This window comes from Haemaphysalis longicornis, unplaced genomic scaffold (assembly GCF_048455015.1).
Source record: "Haemaphysalis longicornis isolate Haplotype H1 unplaced genomic scaffold, Haemaphysalis longicornis Haplotype H1 scaffold_9, whole genome shotgun sequence".
Taxonomy (NCBI): Eukaryota; Metazoa; Arthropoda; class Arachnida; order Ixodida; family Ixodidae; genus Haemaphysalis; species Haemaphysalis longicornis.
The window spans coordinates 173,009,421-173,028,709 of NW_027526460.1; the positions used below are offsets into that span (position 1 = coordinate 173,009,421).

Here is a 19,289-nt window from a genome sequence, read left to right on the forward strand (position 1 = left end):
TCTTTTAAAAGAACGCTCCGTCCACCTCAGCATCACTTGGCAGCGGAGGCAGCGAACAGAACGGTCGCCTGATAGTCGCCTTCCTATTTCACAGGTTTGAATATTCTGCAGTAATCTTTGTTCGCGTACTCAGTGACTTTTTCTGTTGCCTCTGGTGCCAACCACCCAGTGTCATTGCTATTGTGTGCCCTTGTGTATAATCCCGCATTGCTTTGGTCATGAAAAATGACATTGCTAACCTAAGACGCGACATCGCTGATCTTAAGCGTGAATTTCGAAAATAAGTAAGGGAAATGCAGAAAAGCTACGAGGAAATTAAAAAAGAATATGAAACCACTAGAAAAGAAAATGTGGAAATGTAAAAAAGCTGCGAATTCTTCAACAAAAGCTGCGAGGAAATGAAAGAAGAATGTGAAACTACAAGAAATGAAACGCAGCTTTGAAAGTTTCAAGTTCAACGTTGTCATGATAACGGAAACCTGGTATACGAGTGACACAGAAGTGCTGTGCCTTTCGGGCTTCAACACGTTCTTTCTAAATAGGTCCTAGCGCGAGGTGGGGGTGTGTTACAGCTCGTGTCTACACAGCTTTCTTGTAGTACAATGAACGAATTTTCGACAGTTACGACAGATTATGAAGCTTTAACGGTGCAATGTAAAAATGCTATTTTTGTTGTTGTGCACCGCCCCCCTGATGGAAAACTCGAAAATTGTTTCGCATTTTTAGAAGACCTTCTCAATTTTGTTTCGTCTTATGGTTTACAAATAACTATTGGTGGGGACTTTAACATTAACATATTACAGGCAAGCGCACATTCGCGTGATCTTGAGCTCCTTTTCGGTTATTTCGGCTGCATGAACGTGATCAAAGAACCGACTCGTATGGGCCGTCTTTCCCAAAGTCTTATTCATGTATTTATAACCAGTGATACAAGTTGCAGTACCATGTCCGGTGTGATTGGTGTACATACAGGTGACCATTTACCTATATTTATGTTCTCAATGCACACAGAAATACTAAGATGTAAGCAATGCCCCGAATCTTTCGCTTTTCACGATATTAATCAGAATACTTTGACTACTTTTCGTCAGAAAATTGCCTCTATTTGGTGGAACCCTTTACTTCTGTGCACCACTGCAGATGATGCCTACGATACTTTTCTAGAATCATATGAAGATGCATATAAAAAGTATTTTCCTCTTAAGATGGTCAAGAAAAATAATAATATAAGGAAACCATGGATTACCGACGAATGTCTGAAGATGATCCGTAAAAAAGATTTATTGTGCCATAAGTTTGTAAAAACAAAGAACAGGGACGATTTTGTAGCCTTTAAAAAGTACCGAAACTTTGTGACAAATTCTTACGCTATACTAAAAAAATGTACTACGAACATGTGTTTTCTCAGGCTTCCTCCCGGCGTGATGTCATGTGGCGGGAATTTAAGAAACTTTTGCACCCACTTACCCCCCGTAACGACGACTTTGAATTGACAGTAGATAATAAACCACTCAAGGGTCAAGAACTGGCAACCAAGTTTAATCACTATTTAACGAATCTTATGCAATGCTCCCACAATGAAAGCGCTATGAGCTTCCTAAAGGATTCTAACCCCCACAGAGCCTTTTTTTCTCCGGTAACGCCTCAGGAAATATGGTCGATTTTCTAGTCACTGAAAAATAGCAAGGCCATAGACATCGATAGGCTTCACATTCGGCCTATTAAGTTTGTACTGGACCTCCTTGTATCGCCGCTTAGCTATATATGTAACTTATGCCTTACTACTGGTGTTTTTCCAAAAATGATGCAGCAAGCTAGGGTCACGCTACTGTTTAAATCCGGGGAGAAAATCAATTTTTCCAATTATAGACCGGTTTCTGTACTTCCAGTTATTTTAAAAGGCTATAAAAAGTAATCGCGAAACATCTTGTGTCCTTCTGTGACAAACACTCTATTATATCATCAAAACAGTTCGGTTTTCGTAAACATATGTCAACGTATTAGCTTTACTAACGCAAAAAGTATTAATAATCCAGGGATTTGAAGAAAAGAAGGTAACTTTAGTTATATTTATAGACTTTTTCAAAGGATTTGATAGAATTAGTCATTTAGCATTGCTTTAAAAATTACAACATTATGGATTCCGGGGGCTTTACTCTTTTGCAATCTTTTAAGTAACCGGCAACAGATCATAGCAATAAAGGAACACAACTCTTCTTCACAAGAAGTAAGGGCTGGAGTTCCGCAAGGCAGTCTTCTCGGGCCAATACTGATCAATATTTATATGAATGATATCGTAGAAATTACTGACATTGCACATTTTATTATTTACGCAGATGATACCAGCATTTTCTTTCAATCGTGTGATACTACTCGGCTTTTGCATTTAGCAAATATAACCCTCCAAAAGCTTCACAAACGGACTAAAGCAAACTGGTTAAAAATAAATACTAAGAAAACTAAAGCGGTGTTATTTTCACCAGCTCAAAGATCTGTTGACAGAAACCTCAGTTTGTACATCGGATCTGAAAAGATTTGTATAGTTAGTGAAATAAAAACATTAGGCATTGTTTTTAATGAACATTTAAAATGGGATGCCCATGTCGATCACGTCTGCACTAATTTATCTCGAGCGTGTGGGGTGCTTTGTAGGTTACGGCCTGTGGTTACATCAAATATTAAACTTATTCTTTATCATGCTATATACACAGCTCACATCAATTACTGCAGCCTCGCTCGTATGGTTAACCAGTTCCGCAAAAAATATTGATAAGCTGCATTTATTTCAGAAAAAGGCCATTCGACATATCGCAACTGTACCATATGACTATCACACCAAAGAACTATTTCTGCAGTATAATTTGCTTCCTGTCCAATGTATCTACAACTTTAATCTTCTAACAAAGTATAAAAATAGCTTGCAACACAACGGTGCAGCATATCTAAGTCTACGTAGTTTAAAGGAGTACTGACACGAAATTTCTCGCTTTCCGTTTTTATGCTGTAAAGAATACCTATTGGCCCAGTAATTACGAAAATCGAACCGAAAGCCGTCAGCCGCCAACACAGAATTAATTATAGCACGTTTATTGCAACCAATTTCAAATTTGGTCGCCGCGCGGGAAAATGGCCGTTCGAAGGCCAGCCTGCAAGCAGGCCAGCCTTACGTCACGGTCTCACCCGTGACGTCAGGGACGTTTTTCTTTCCTCCATGCGTTCGCCGCATCGTCTGCTACGATTGCACATGGTCCGCACTCGCCCGCGCAGTCGACATGTCATCTGAATCGTCAGACTCGGATGAGTCGCTGCCACCCGACAGACAGAACAACTTTATTTGGCCAGGCGATTAGGCCGGCGATGCCTTCGCCGTCGTCCGTTTTGTAATATCACTGCGGCTCGAACCGGCACAGACCGTGATAGCAACAGCTTGTCGCCACTCTTCTAATGAATCTGATCGCGAAAAAGAAGTTCCACATGCGAGAAAGTAGATGTTAGTGTGTTGAAAAATTGTGCTAGGGGTTGTTATCAGCGCTGCATTTAAAGGTGGCGTTCAGATATTTGCCGCGATGGTAAGCCTACGCCGACCGGAAGCGGGGTTCGGCGCTCCGACCGAGCACTGCCGGCACCGCGGTGCGGCGAGCGGCCGAAAGATGGCGCCACCTGCGCGCTAGAATCAAAACAGGCCGCGGCAGATGTCTTGGTCACCGTTCGCTGAAACGGAAATTATTGCCAAAATAAAGCTCCATGTGCGAAAAAGGGGATGATAGTGTGGTGAAACGTTGTGTAAGGGATGGTCATTCGCAGTTGTACAGATACCAGCAGCGATCAAATAGTCGCCACGATACTAAGCCTAAAGTTCCCTACACCCAAGGTGACCCGTGCAACCCCGAGCCCGCTGGCTTGGGCGACAGTTCTTGCGGCCGCCGCCGCGCACGAACTCAGCCCAAGTTTAGCGCTGCATGTCGTCGCGTGGAAAATAATGCATCTTGGCATCGTCGTCGATTTGCTCGGACAGGCTTCAACGAGCAGTACTTCGCATTCCGCGAGCTTAGATAGCACAACTTTGGCCAGCTCGGCGACGCGCACCGCCGCGTCGCCGCGGTGCCCGTCGACTTCGCGCACCGCGCGGTGCCGGCACCGCGCAGTTTTCGGCATCAGTGCAAGGGAACACCATGCGCCGGCCACGAACTGAAGGCAAAGACGTCGAACACGCAACGTTTACAAGCATTGCTCACACAGCTACGGCCACGTCTCCCGCCCAAACGAATACCACCGACAACAGCAGCGCAGGATATCGTTTCCGGTTCCGAAAACGACTATATGGCGTCACCCTGAACCGGCCAGACACGCAGGCCGATGTTTCGTCACGGCGAAAGCGATTTCGCTAGTGCTGCCGATTTGTGGAAGCTCGCGGCCTGGACAATCAAAATCGATTTTAGATGTGATTCCGGCCTCGGATCGCTGCAAAAATTTCTGTGAGGTATCTGTACAAACTACTGAAGCCAATTATATAATTTTTAGGCGTCAACATTTGGTGTCAGTACTCCTTTAAGAAAACCGTTGGACGTACCATACGAAATTATGGGAAGGAATACATGGTTCGTGCCGTTTTCAAGAACGAATTATGGCAATGATAGGTTGCAATCCCGAACTGCCCGCCTTTTAAATAACCTAGCTGAGAGTGGCATAGCTATAAATACAATTTCTAAGTGAGACTTAAAGGAGCACTGACACCAATTTTTGGCGTTAATATTATTGCACAGTTCGTTTCCTTCACTCAACAGAATACCCTGGCTGAAATATGAGCGGCCTGCGACGCGAAGAACATAGTTCAATTGAATCACATTTATCGCGCCGACGGAGCAGCGCGCGGAGCGGCACTCAGCAAATGGACATCAGCGTGACATCACTCCAGGAGAGGAAAAAGAAGTGACGCGACAGCGCTCGTCAAAAACTCGTGACGTCACTTCTCGCGCGCGGCAACACGAGCGGCGAGCGGGCGCAACACCCTCTCAAGCGGGCTCCGGTGACGTCCGCACAAGCGGTGAGGTCAAACCGGGAGGCTGTTTTATGCGCCGTTCGGGATGAAAGCGCGGGAATTTGAAACAAACGATTTTCAGGCCGTTCAACGTAATTAACTATCGCGCGCTGAAGTATTTGAAGTGCTGTTACAGGTTCGCCAGACCATTAAGCATCGATAAAAGCAATGAAAGTGTAACATAAAATTTTCGTGTCATTGCTCCTTTAAGGAAACCTTTACTGCTGAACATAGAACATTTTTAACTGACAGTCTGTTAAGCGTTGTCTCTCGTGGCAACCTTGCTTTAGCCAAAATTACATGTAATATTTTTCAAGCGTTTTATTGGCATTGTCTTCATTCCCTGCAAACTTTAGCATCTAAAAAGTACCGTAGGCTACACTGATTTTTGCCAATATTGTGTGTATTTATTTATGTGGATACTTCTGTAGTGCAGATTTTGATGAGTGAATGCATACCTGTATATAATATGACTTTTTCTTCAAGTTTTGTCTTTTGCTTTTTTTTTGTGTCTACACAGGTTCCTTACATATTCAATATTTCTCTTTTTATGTACCTGTGTACCCTGTTTTGTTTTGTAACCTTTATATGTATGTATGTACCTATGAGTGCCTATATGCGTGTATGTATATCATTTAATAAGTATCTTTTACAGACTGCGAGCTATAGTGCGTTTTAATGCTTTCTTTTATGTTTGTATGTAATATCGACATGTTAAGGCGAGATTTATTTTCTTAGGATTATTTCCTGTGCGTATGCTTTAAACTCCTGTTTCTGATCTGCCACGCCAACCGTAAGGTGCACAAACAACTCGTCAAGCTGCAGTTTTGCAGCTTTTTGTGTTTGTCCTTGCATTTCTATGTACGAAATGCTCAATAAAGTTGAACTTGAAGTTAAAATTAGTTAGGTGAGTGAATGAGCTAATGTGAATTATTGGGACTGGGGTGTTGATTAATTTTGATTAAAAGAATTAGCGGGTCAGTGAAGGCGGATTCCACGGTCGGACCAAACATGATATCTTTGGGGTCCTTGGCATTTGGAAATTTTGCAGCGTTCTCCTTCTCGACCAATCAGGAAATTTTGTCACGCACAAAGTAGCCGCAAAGTTATGTGAAGACCGCCTAAATGCTATAAAAGGTCTTTCTTTATGCCCGTATCGCGCTATTATGTTGTTGCTATATTAAAATTGACATCTCGGACTAAAGTTAATGACTAATTGCCTAATGCATATTGTATATTCATCAAAGAGTTTTCAAAACGTGTATATGAGGGGAGACAGTTGGAAAGAAACTAAACTGCAAGAAAAAAAGGGAGGGACGATCAACTGGTTTGATGCAAGAGCCGCCCGATAGCATTCTTCAGTACCTTCTCTTTGTGTTACCGTGCTGCAGCTTCCCACAGGTGTAGCATCTCAACCGCCGAACACAGCCTCCTCTAAGCTGAGGAAGCGGCGATAGCACGTGCGCTTTGCCAAAGCGGCGTCAAAACTCTCATAACAGACCCTTAGCAGGCGTGGCCCAACTTTGCCAACGGTCGATTGCATGTTACAACACTTCCGATGATCAATCAGAGACCACCGACGAGACCAGTCACGATTGTATGGGCGCCAGCTCATACTGGCATCTACGGCAAACAAGATCACCAACCTCGTGGTTCGAGATTTGACTCGCTTAGCCGGCGCTGATGAAGCCCGGCCCGAGTGCATGCATCCTGCAGTCACATACCAAGAAGTTACTCAGCACTCTGGCCTCTTCCATAGAACGTACTCCTCCCCGCACAAATCGCTACCGATTAACCAGGAAACATTACTCCGCACCGTGTGGGCATACACCTTCCCACACAACGCCAGACTTCACCTCTTTGACGGGACACAACTCTCTCCATTGCGTTGCTTCTGTGGAGAGCCTGGGAACCTCATACACATAGTAGGCGGCTGCGACTAGTGTGCCGTAGATCCATCCAACCTTCACGTTTTTATAGAGAATTGGGATGCAGCCATGGCCAGCTGCGGCCTGGAAGATCAGTTGTTCTTGATGGAAACGGCTGTCTATTCGGCCCCCTCGAATGAGGACGCCTCTCTTAAACATTACCTCGATTGAATTAAACTTCATTTTCTCTCTGCTCTCTCTGCAAGTGATCATTACTGCTGCTTGTGACTTCACTTGGCTATCATCTTTCCTAGAGCCCAATCGCTGTCACCAGTCGCTAAGGGCCATTACCAAGTTCCTATCTCCAGTGGTTCCCTATCCAATGTCGTCCTATACCCGCCGTCCAATGAGTCTTTAGAGCCATTCTTTCTTTCTAACAGCTCTGTTAGCAGATAAAAGATGAGCAGTAGGAAGTTTTTCTAAATTCCACCTGCCACGCTTGGCTGTCGGCGCCACATACTCGTCACACTACCATAGAAAACATTTTGCGGGTACAGTTAAAGGAGCTCTTCAACACCTTAGATAAACTCGCCACGGTGGCTCAGTGGCTAAGGCGTAGCGCTGATGAGCACACAGACGCGGTTTAGATTCTCGGTCGCGGCGGCCGCTTTTCTGATGGAAGCGAAAAGCGAAAACGTCCGTGTGCCCGAAATTTCGTCGCACGTAAAGATCCCCAGGTGGTCAAAATTAATCCGGAGCCCTCCACTATGGCGCGCCTTGTCGTCGGCGTTGCGACGGCGCGTTAAACCCAACAGTAAATAAATAAATGAATATAACTATGTAAATAAATAAATAAACAAACAAAAAGCAGTAAATAAATAAATAAATACTTTCGAAAACGCTTTCAATCTTCTTCGCATCTGGAAACACTGCGAAAACTATCGCTATTGCCAGCACAGAGCAACATTGCGTGATTCGCTCGTCGCTGCGGATACACCTTCCGTTTCTGCTTCGTTTTTGTGGCTTTTTTTAGATGGCTATCAAATGCGTTCTATTCTGCAACTTAAGGAAAGCCGGCAAACAGCCGCTACACCGCTGTAATGACGTCATTCAGCGGTCGAATAACGCGAAGACCGGGAAAGAGAGAAAAATATTTTGAGCACGTTTCTATGTTATCTGACGAGGAGAGAACAGTAATTTTTGGCTGAGGCGCATTGCGACCCCATATTATAATGCGTTGGTTGACTACTTTCTGCAAGCACTCAAGATTTAGACAAAAGTTGAAAAACGTGTTGCAGGGTCGCTTTAGTTTGGCGAAGACAAAATATTTGGACAAAGAAACCTTCATTATGAATTTGTTGTTATGCCGATTTGATAAGGAAACGAAAAACGAGCCCAAAAAATTAACAGAAAAAAACACGCCTGCTTTTTTTTTTCTTCGAACCCGTTTGAACCCGTTTGAACCGGTTCGAACGGGTTCGAACCGGAACGGAATAGTGCTCTGGAACTGAACCCGAACCGAACCCGAAAGGCTTGAACCCGAACCCGAACCGAACCCGAAAAAATTCCGGTTCGACACCCTGCTTCTGCCGCACGAACTCTGAGCCCCCTGTGGCGTGCGGGGCCCCAACCGTCAGCCAAGAACATTCCCCCCAAAACTTTCCAGGCCTAGTGCCCGCATCGGAACGCGTGTGAGTGTGTGTGTGTGTGTGACATAGTGCGGTCAGGCAGGGATGTGCCCACGCGCCTCCCAGCACACCCAGCCTGCCTCATAACTATCCTGTGCCGCAGACATCTGAACTCTACGAACACTCTGCTTGCGGCGCGCGCATCTTCAACCTATTACACATTATCACCAGAGTGTATGTCAACCCGCTCGCATGCTGTACCTTGTCCATATTAACCACATATCCCTTTTCCTTGAAACCTAGTATTTACCCCCGCAAGCCCCTTATTACGCCCCCTGTAACTCGCTTACCAGCTATCCCCACTTATATCCGCCCCACCTATATCCTGCCGCCATTATCATGTACCCCTGTAACCCGCTATACGAGGTTCCTTTTTTTTCTTTCTTCTTTATTCTTATACCATTTGTTGTTATTGTTTTCTCACCCTGCAGTGTCGGTCGTACCTAGCACAGCTGTCGTCATTATCTGCCGCCCGTACAGCTGCTGCTGTTACGTCTCTCCCCCAGTTGTTTTCGCGTTTCCTGCATATGTTACTGATGCCATCCGCTAATTCTGATGGGACCCCTGTTAACCCACTCAGTATCCAATGTCTTGCACTTTACACTGTCTTTTTTATTATTATTATTATTATCATTCCTTTTTTTTATTATTATCATTATTATTTTACTTTCTGCTGAGTCCCCCCATGTTATTCTACTCCGAATCCGATGTCACCCGCTAATGTTGATGTATCCCTCTGTTATTATTTTCTGTTTCCGATGTCTTATGCCGATTCTGTTGTGCCCCCCAGTTATTCTACTCCGTTTCCTATGTCACCTGCTCATTCTGGTGTGACCCCCTGTTATCTTATTTTGTATTCGTTGTCAACCGCTAACCTTGTTGTGACACCCTGTCATCCCCGCCTGCCCCGCTGTACTGCGACACTTGCGTGTGTGCGACTCCTGTTACCTGCCCATTCACCTTTTCCCTACACCCTTCCCCCCCACTTTACCTACTATTTCGTCTCTCCCACCCTCGTCGCTTCCGTTCGGCCGGTTGAGGTGTCGGCGTAACGCCAGACAGTTACCGGTCTCTGTCCCCCCCCCCCGCCCCCCCAACAATCACTTCATCATCATCGAACAATTTTCGTCGCCACGTAAATTCGCCTCCCCACAGTTTCCGAACAAAAACAGCTATCAATTCTATTCAAATTTTGCCTTGTTGCGCCTTGTGTTTTCTCTTACCTGAGCAAAAATGCTGAACGTGGTGCAAACTGCGGCCTGGCTACGACGCAAAATATTTTGCTTACCTTGCAGATTTTGCGAACGAAATAAGCTATCGATTTCATTTAAAGCTTGCCCTCTTGCGCAAGACGGTTATTCTTACCTGCGAAAAATTCACACACCTGGTGCGAACCACAGTCGGGCTGCACAAGGAAACGTGGGGCACACCGTAACCGATCTTGGGGCCCACCACTGCGCGCCCCTTGCAAGGTGCTAGTTTGAAAAACAAAACCGCTTGATAACTTTGCATTTATCGACCTTTGATTGGCCCTGTGAAGGTTACGCGGGCTCCATGTTCGTATATATTTTGCTACTACCAGGGCTGCTGTTTTGAAAGCGGTTGTGTCATCTCGCTGGAGGGCTCCAAAACACGCTTGTTACATCTTGTACACAATGTAAACAAAGGTAACGGGAACAATGAAATGGCCATTTAAATGGAATGACTAATGAAATTAGTCACCGTGGCGTCTTGCACGCGAGTGTTTACTGAATTTTCGCGCGAAGCAAGCGTTCCTGTGGTGCGAGCGCAAGTGTGCTTCTTTGGTCCCCTTCAGCCACGAATTTCAACGCCATGCGCCACTCGATCTTGTTCACTTGCAAATGCCATGTGAAAGCCCTCAGTAGGCTCAATTTGCAACCCTTGGAGCAGGGCTAGAGCGGTGTTCAAGCCCGGAGGATGCCGAAAACCTGTGCTGGCGGTGCCCGTCCGTTCGCTCGGGGCAGCTCTTGGAGGCCTCTGCTAGTGAATGGAGAGTCGTAGAGACTTGGTTCTTGCACCGAAATGTTCGCGGGAACGTGTTTGTTCGAAGCGCGCCTGTTATTTGGCGTTTGCGCCAAGCGCAGCCGTTCCCGCAGCGAAAAACCAGCGCGCGAAAAGCACAAATGAGCCGTGCGGAGTGGAGCGAGGCAGGCGGGAAGGGGGGTAGGCCCCTCTCGCTGTGCGGTCGCCTTCGCCGCCGCCGCCGCCGCTGTCGACGCAGTCGCAACGCGCGAGTGCCGCTCATCTGCCTCGCGAGTTGTGTTCTTTGCAGTAGCAGCCAGCCGTTTTGGGCCGCATTGCTCTCGTCGCTCCGGAGTTGAGAAGAGACATGTCTGAAGAAACCAGCCAAGTGCCGGCCGCTACGGCGGGAGCGTCTTCGGCTCCCAAGAGCCCCAAAAAGAAGGCTGCGCCCCGCGAATCCGGCAAGCTCAAATCAGCGCCTACGCACACCAAGGTTTCGGCCATGGTCACCGCCTTCATCGGTGCCCTCAAAGAGCGCGGGGGTTCGTCCCTGCAAGCCATAAATAAGTACATGGCTGGCACCTACAAGTAGACGTCGAGAAGCTGTCTCCCTTCATCCGCAAGTATCTCCAGTCTGCCGTCGCGTCCGGCGCGCTAGTGCAGACCAAGGGTAAAGGCGCCAGTGGCTCGTTCAAGCTGTCCTCCTCTGCTTCAGCACAATCACCGTCCGCCGGCGAGAAGAAGAAGAAAGCGGCGGCGGCGGCGGCGGCAGGCAAGAAGAAGCCTTCGGGCACCAAGAAACCGCGAGCCAACAAGACCACCGCGACGGCAAAGCCCAAGCGCGCCCCCGCTGCCGGTGCGAAGAAGCCCAAGAAAGCGGCCGCGAAAAAGCCCAAGGCAGAGAAAAAGGCGTCCCTTCCCAAGAGCCCCAAGAAGCCCAAAGCGACCAAGAAAGCCCCCAAGAAGCCAGCTTCTTCCAAAAAGTGAGACTTCTGCGGAAGCCGGCCTCATCCTTTTTTTTTAATTAACCACCCGGTCCTGATGGGACCACACCAACAGTTTGCCATGGCGACGGAAGCTTGCCACGCCACACCCATCTCGCGTCCTCCTCCTCAATGCATTCTTAATCGCACGATTGCTGCGCAAACACACACACAGCAGTAAAAACAAGCAAACAAATAAAGAAAAACCAAAGGCACTGCAGCTTCGCTCCTCGCTGCCGCAGCAGCCGTGGCTGTGGCCCACAGATACCCGCACGCTGCTGCCATCTGTCGGACAACAGTTGGCCTGGCCCTCTTGGTTTGGGAGCTGGCTGCGAAAATATCTTGATCTGTCCGCGCGGACGAAGCGCGCCCGGGTTCTTTTGCGGCGCCCTGAGGGGTCGTTAATAAAAGCCCAACCAATCGAAACATGGTTCAATCGAGAGAACAGGAGTTGTAGAATTGGAAAACATACGCCGCTGGCGTGTGCACCGTTTAGTTGATAGGTTACGGGGCGTCCAAAACACGTTTTTTTTTCAATGTCGCCCGTTTCGCTTTGTTTACAAATGCTTCTCGGGCTGTGGAGAGGTAGCAGAGCGTCTCACCGTGCTGAACGTAGACTTTTTTTGTTCCTCCGAGCCACAGAAACACGATGGTATGCGTCAATTTCACGTGAAAATAAGGACATTTCAGCTGCAAGCCGATTAACATGGCGAACGCGACTTTTCAGTGTCCCAGGCGTGGTTCTCGCTCCTCCGCCGCTCGCTGGCGGGCCGAAAAACGTTTTCACGGCGTTGTGAGACCTTTCGTTGTAAAGCTTATTCGTCGAGCTACGCGACGGTGCAATGTTCGTTTTCGTGCGACGAACGGTGACGATGCGAGCGCCAAAACTCCGACGCGGCGCGGCCGAAAAGGTCGGCGCGAGGCCGACCGCTCGGGTTGTAGCCCTTTTACGAGCCATTTCCGTACGACTAAGAGGCCCGAACGAGCAGCGACAATAAAGTAGAGGCCCTGGCAAACGTTTCGGTGCAGTTTTAGTTGGCCTGGACCTCTTGGTTTGGGATCTGGCAGCGAAAGAGCCTTGATCTGCCCGCGTGGACCAAGCGCGCCCGGGGTCTTTTGCGGCGCCCTTAGGGGTCGTTAATCAAAGCCCAGGCAATTGAAACAGGGTTCAATCGAGAGGACAGGAGTCATAGAATTGGAAAATATGTGCCGCTAGCGTGTGCGCCGTTTAGTTGATAGGCTACGAGGCGTCCAAGACACGTTTTTTGTCAATTTCGCCCGTTTCGCTTTTTTTACAAATGCTTCTCGGGCTGTGGAGAGGTAGTACATCGTCTCACCGTGCAGAGCTTAAACTTTTCTTGTTCCTCCGAGCCCCAGAAACACGATGGTATGCGTGAATTTTACGTGAGAATAAGGAAATTTCAGCTGCAAGCCGATTAACATGGCGAACGCGACCTTTCAGTATCCCAGGCGTGGTTCTCGCTCCTCCACCGCTCGCTGGCGGGCCGAAAAACGTCCTCACAGCGTCGTGAGACCACTTGGTGGAAAGCCTATTCTTGGAGCTACGCGATGGTGCAATCATCGTTTTCGTGCGTCGAACGGTTACGATGCCAGCGCCGAGAACTCCGACGCGGCGCGGCCGACAAGGTCGGTGCGAGGCCTACCGCTCGGGTTGTAACCCTTGTGCGAGCCCTTTCCGTACGAGTGGGAGGCCCGAACGTCGCAAAATCTGCATGGTAAGCAAAATATTTTGCGTCGTATCCAGGCCGCAATTTGCACCACGTTCACCATTTTTGCTCATGTAAGAGAAAACACAAGGCGCAACAAGGCAAAATTTGAATGGAATTGATAGCTCTTTTCGTTCGGAATTTGTGGGGAGGCGAATTTACATGGCGACGAAAATTGTAGGAGGAGGAGGAGGAAGTGGTTGTTGGGGGGGAGGAGGAAAGAGGCCGGTAACTGTCTGGCGTTTCGCCGACACCTCAACCGGCCGAGCGGAAGCGAGGAGGGTGGGAGAGTCGAAAGAGTAGGTATAGGGGGAGGAAGGATGTAGGGAGAAGGTGAGTGAGCAGGTGCCAGGAATCACAAACATGTAAATATCGCGGCGCAGCAAGGCAGGCGGGAATACAGAATAAAATAACAGAGGGCCACAACAAAATTAGCAGATGACATCAACAGCAAATGCGAGAGACGCGACGGCGAGAGTGCAGACCACAACAACAACAAGTGGGGGGGGACGCGACGGCAGCAGTGTAAACGAGCGGCTAACATTCCGAGTAGTGCAGCAGTGGCTGCGGCGAGACGTACGGGAGTGCGACATGGGTGGGGGCGGATAATAAAGGAAATAAACAACAAGAAAAAAAAAGACGGCATAAACAACAAATGTGAGAGACGCGAAGGCAACAGTGCTAAGGACAACAGACAGCAATAACAACAAGTGCGGGGGGACGCGACGGCAGCAGTGCAAAGAACGTCCAACACTGCAGGAGATAAAAAAAAAGAAAACACACATAGCAAGTTACAGGGGTACATGGTAAGGGGCAGCAGGATATGAGTGGGGGCGGATATATGTAGAGATAGCTGATAAGCGGGTTACAGGGGGCGTAATATGGGGCTTGCGGGGGTAAATACTAGGTACGATGGATTGGGGATACATGAATAATATAAGTTGAGGGCAGAGGTACAGCATGCAAACAGGTTGACATTTATACTGGTAACATAGGATACTTGGTTAAAAATGCGCGCGCCGCATGCATACTGTTTGCAGAGTTCAGGATGGGACGTGCTGGTAGTGTGTGCGGGGTATTTGCGGCACAGGATAGTTTTGTGGCAGGCTGGGGGTACTGGGTTTGAGGCGTATGGGCGCAGGCCTGCACGTCCGCACCATGTCGCGCACACGCACGCACACACACACGTTGCGAGCACAGGGCCAGGAGAGTTTGTGTGACTTCTTCTTGGCCGTGAGGGGGGCCCCCCGCTCGCCGCAGGGGGCTCAAAGTTCGTGCGGCGACGACCCCGAGGGGCCGCGCACAGTACCGCCGGATCGTGCGGCGGCGACCACGGGGAGCCGCGCACAGGAGCGCTGGAAAGGAGGCGGGGGGGAGAGGAGGAAAGAGATAGGGGAAGGAGAGCGATGGCAGCGGAGGCGTTGGCCTTTAGAGCTGCTTGGCTAGGCCGGTGGAATGCAGGTACTGCAGCAGAGCGGTGAGTGCCGGGCCCCGTCCACGGGTGGCCGAGGGGAAGAGGAGCTCCTCCCGCGTGCTGCACGCTACTCGGAGGGCGGCGTAGGTTTGCAGCATCTTGGCCCGCTCGACGTGGTGGTGGCTGCAGCAGAGCAAGGCGTGTTCGGTGTTGCCCAGTTCGCCGCAGTGCTGGCAGTTGGGGGAGGCGGCCCGTCCGAAGAAGAAGCAGCGGGCCGTGGGAAAAGCGCTGCGCGTGCGGAGGCGTAGGAGTAGGCTGCATTCCGCGCGGCCGAAAGTGCGGCTCGGGATGCGCCCAGGTGTTCTTCCGTCGGCCAGTCGCGGGTGCGGATGTTGAAGGCTCGCGTGCTTCGCAATCCAGTGGCGCGCTTGATCACCCTTGATTGCCGCTTCGAAGACGGCCGTGTCCGCCGAGTGGGCCGCTTTGGCGAGCGTGTCGGCGTGTTCGTTGCCCGCAAGTCCCACGTGAGCCGGCACCCAGTGGAGCGAGACGCGCCTCCGCTCTGAATGGAGGTCGCGCAGTTTCTTGGCGAGCTGCCGCACGAGCGGCCCGTGTTTGTTTGGGTTTTGCAGGCGCAGGAGTGCCGCCCGGCTGTCGCAGAGGATGACAGCCTGGTTGATGTCGCGACGTTCCGTCAGGGCGTCCGCCGCCAGGTGCAGGCCTACCAGCTCGGCTGTTGTTGAGCTGGAGGCAAAACTGAGTCGGCGCTCCACCGTCAGGTCTAGCTCTGGGGCCGCGCAAGCGGCGGCGGCGGAGCCTGGGGGGCCGGGCAGCACGGAGCCGTCTGTGTACAGTTTAACTGCGTCTGCGTAGCGCTCGTGCAGCAGGCACGCTACTTCCTGTTGTAGTGCGCAGGGGGGGGGGGGGTGGTGCGCTTGCTCCTGACGCCGGGGACCGTGGTGGCGATGCGCACTCCCGCGTCGCGCTGCGGTGGGGGGGGGGGGGGGGGGCGGGTCTATGGGCGGCGGGTCTGAACCCACGAGCTCTTCGTAGGTGTTGAGGAGCTGGAAGACTCGCGAGTGCGGTCGTTGGCGGAACCGCTCGAGGAGGGTGTGGCCGTCTGGGGCGAGTTTCAGACGCGCGATGAAGTTCAGGCCGTAGCGCGTAGCGATCTACTGCAGGGGCCACGATCCGGCCTCGGCGAGGGTCTCAATGATGTGGGAGTGGTTGGGGAGGCCGAGGCAGAGGCGCAGGGCCACTCGGTGTTGTAGATCGAGCTTCCTCCAGGTAGCAGGGGTTAGCTTGGCCTGCGGGAGCGCGTACAGTATACGGCTGACGCCAGTGGCCGTGTAGATACGCGCGGCTAGTTCCGGGGTGCAGCCACGCCCACCTGCTATGATTTTCTTGATGGCTTGCAGTGCCGTGGCGGCCATGGCCCGTGCAGCTTTGAGGTGGGGCCGCCAGCAGATCCTGTTGTCAAGTGTGGTCCCCAAGTATACCACTTTCTGTTTCCACGGCAGGGTTGTGCCATTCAGTGTGAGCTCTGGGGTTCGCTTCACCATACCTGCCGTGGGGTGGTATGTGAGGGCCACAGTTTTGGTGGGCGATACCCGCAGGCCAAGGTCTTCGAGCCGTTTGCCGACGATGTTCAAGGCCACCTGGATGGCTTCGCGGGCAGCCTCCCGCCTGCCCGTGTGTGCGGAGTTCCAGATGGCTATGTCGTGGGCATATAGGATCATGTGGGTCGGGATGGAGTCGGAGGGGGGGAGTGCAGTATGAAGGGTTGCGAGGGCAAGGTTAAAGATGAAGGAGGATAAGACGCTGCCCTGGGGTACGCCTGCTGTGACGGGGTGGGCCGAGCTAAGTGTTTTCCCCACGCGCACCTGGAGGTGGCGGTTGCCTAGGAAGGCATCCAGGTACGCGCGCATCCGCCCCGTCACTCGGCAGCGGTCAAGTGCGGCATGGATCGTCGCGTGGGGGAGGGCGTCGAAAGCTTTTTCCACGTCGAGCAGGACCAAAAACATGGTGTGTTTGCTCCCCTTGGCCTGCTCGAACGTGGAGACTACGTCCGCGATGCAGTCCGCTGTGCTTCGTCCCCGTTTGAAGCCGACCTGCTGCTCGGGGCTCCATTCGTTTTCCCCCGCGAGCCATTCCAGCCTTGCCAGCACCATCATCTCCAGCAGTTTCCCTACTGCAGAGGTCAGGGAGATGGGCCGGTAGGAGTCGAGCTCGGCAGGTGGCTTGCCGCGCTTTAGGATGGGGCAGACGTACGCCAGGGTAAGTGTTTCGGGCAGCGTGCCCCGCTCCCACAACATGTTGAAATAGGCCAGTAGTCTTGCACGCTGGTCTTCGTTCAGGTTTCTCAGGGCCTGGAAAGTTATCCCGTCGGGGCCCGGGGCGCTCTTTCGCTTCGCCTTCGCACGCTCAAGCTCCTGCTCCGTGAAAGGTTCATTCATGACCTCGGCCGCGCGCGCGTCGGGAGCCGAGAGGGGTGGTTTGTTTACATTCGGCGGCGCGCGGCCGACGGGGGTGGAGGAGGAAGAGGAGGAGACGTGCGCGGGGAGCGTATTCCCAAACCATATCCCGTAGGGGCCCATGCCGACCACACCCCCTAAGCAGGGGCGCAGCCAAAGAGATTGAAAAAATTGGAATTTTTTAACCTCCGTGGACGCAGCACCGTGACGTCTCTACCTATATGTGCGCGACTTCATGCGAGTTGGATTTTTTCTTTTTTCCCCCTCCCCTCATTTCGACTGCTTGGCAGGCGGCCGATGGTTTCGTTCCGTGGGCGGCGCTGGGGAAGCTTACGCACATGTGGTAGAAGCTAGCCTTTTCTACCTGAGCCCCTGATCTCTCCACGCTCTTCTTGCGCACCTGCAAGTTGACGCTGACCTCCGATCGTGTTCCTAAATAAGCGCTCGACTCGGTGCTCCAAGTGCGCGCGCGCGGATGGACGCTTTCACGCGCATGTGGCAATTATACACGGTCCAGAAAGCAAACACCATCATTGAAAGCTCATTCTACAGCGCACAGAAGGGTATACAATTGCGTTGGGTGCTCTTTCACTATGTACACAGCTCAAAACACGATTCGATGGTGCAGGTAAGAATTACAAGAAAGGCAGCCCATGACTACAATTACCCATGACTACATTTACAAACTGTTCTACTCTTGCGAAATATTACAGCTGCATGAGCTGCTACATTTTGGCACTTTCATAAGCACTATTACATTGAATTTCGTTAATATTAACTTCATTGCATTATTCTTTATCAGGAATAGTGAAACTAACGAAAACATTAACATTTTGTTAACAGCAATGGAAGGTGTCAATTGTTCTTGCAAGGGTGATACATTGATAAGTAAGACACCAGCTGAAACGTACACGTTTTACACTCGGTCATGAATTCTGCATATTTCACACTGCTGGTCATAACAATTTAGGGAAACAATATCGAAAATATATACCAACCAAGTGCTAAGTAATAGTTGGATTGTACAGCAACTGACGTACTACAGGAGTTTGATATATGTCTTCTGTACAAGGCTATTGACCACAGTTTCTTCACTGAAGCCACCAGGCCGAGTTTGATATCAGTAATAATATGTGCTACCACTCACGCTGTTGCCCATGTCGATTAGTTATTTTTAACAATTTGTGCTTCATGCACACAGAGATTTTTCTACATAAGATACGTTATTTATAAATAGACAGCTCCAGCAGGATCTGAATGGCGCTGATCCCCCCCCCTGTAATCGGGAAGGCACACTGAAATCGTTACCACTTAATTTGGCTCTGTCCATTATTCGACCGTAATCGCCACCAGCTTTTAACTCTAGGTCCCACCCCTGCGACTGAACAGGAACATGTTAGTCGGGTCCGTGAGAATCCCACCGCACTAGAAGCAATTACCGAGTACGCCCTTGAAAACACACTCTACAAATTGGTGTAGCAACCTGGCCGACTTTACCGTTCGGTATACAATGTGAACTATCTGCAGCGTGCACTGTTTTCAGTGTAAACCGCATTGTCCACAGTGTGAACTGTACATTTAGGTGTGAACTGTCCGTTTTGCTGCCACTGACTGACTTTAATGTGTTCATTTTGCGATTAGGACCCCAAGACTGCAACTGTGTTCATTGTGCGAGTTGTGACTTTCCCCTTTTCTCCTCATCCTTGCTCCCCCAGGGCCCCATAGCCTCTCATATAATGCAGTGCTACACTCACTCAGATACGTATATTCTTTTCGCTGGGACTAATGAGTCGTTGCCCGTGAGCTGGAAGTCACGGTAGTCGCAGCAGAGATAAAACTAAGTAAAAACGTTATCTCCTTTATTTCCTTGGCGCACTATTTTTACGATAGTGATCTCGGAGTCCAAGTAGCGGCAAAAAATTGTCACTTTTAGAGATCCACTGATGGGTATAGATGAGCAGTTTGTGTCTGTTTCCTGCGACGCATTTTTAGCTACCACATATATATATTTCTGTAGTGTCTGGCCTTTTAATTCGCCAGCATTGTGTCAGAGCTCGTGCCTCAACTGTAAGCCACACACACGCAAAAAAGTATACAAATGTATAAACAAGAAA

At 50.0% G+C, this 19,289-nt stretch overlaps 1 protein-coding gene and 1 pseudogene across 1 annotated transcript in view; one reads left to right on the forward strand and one right to left on the reverse strand.

Annotated features, from left to right (window-relative positions):
• The window catches only part of LOC144151944 (histone H4-like), a 127,669-nt gene that overhangs the window by 74,234 nt on the left and 34,146 nt on the right, over positions 1 to 19,289 (reverse strand). The gene's annotated exons all lie outside the window — the stretch shown is intronic.
• On the forward strand, positions 10,945 to 11,564 carry LOC144152009 (histone H1-like; annotated as a pseudogene).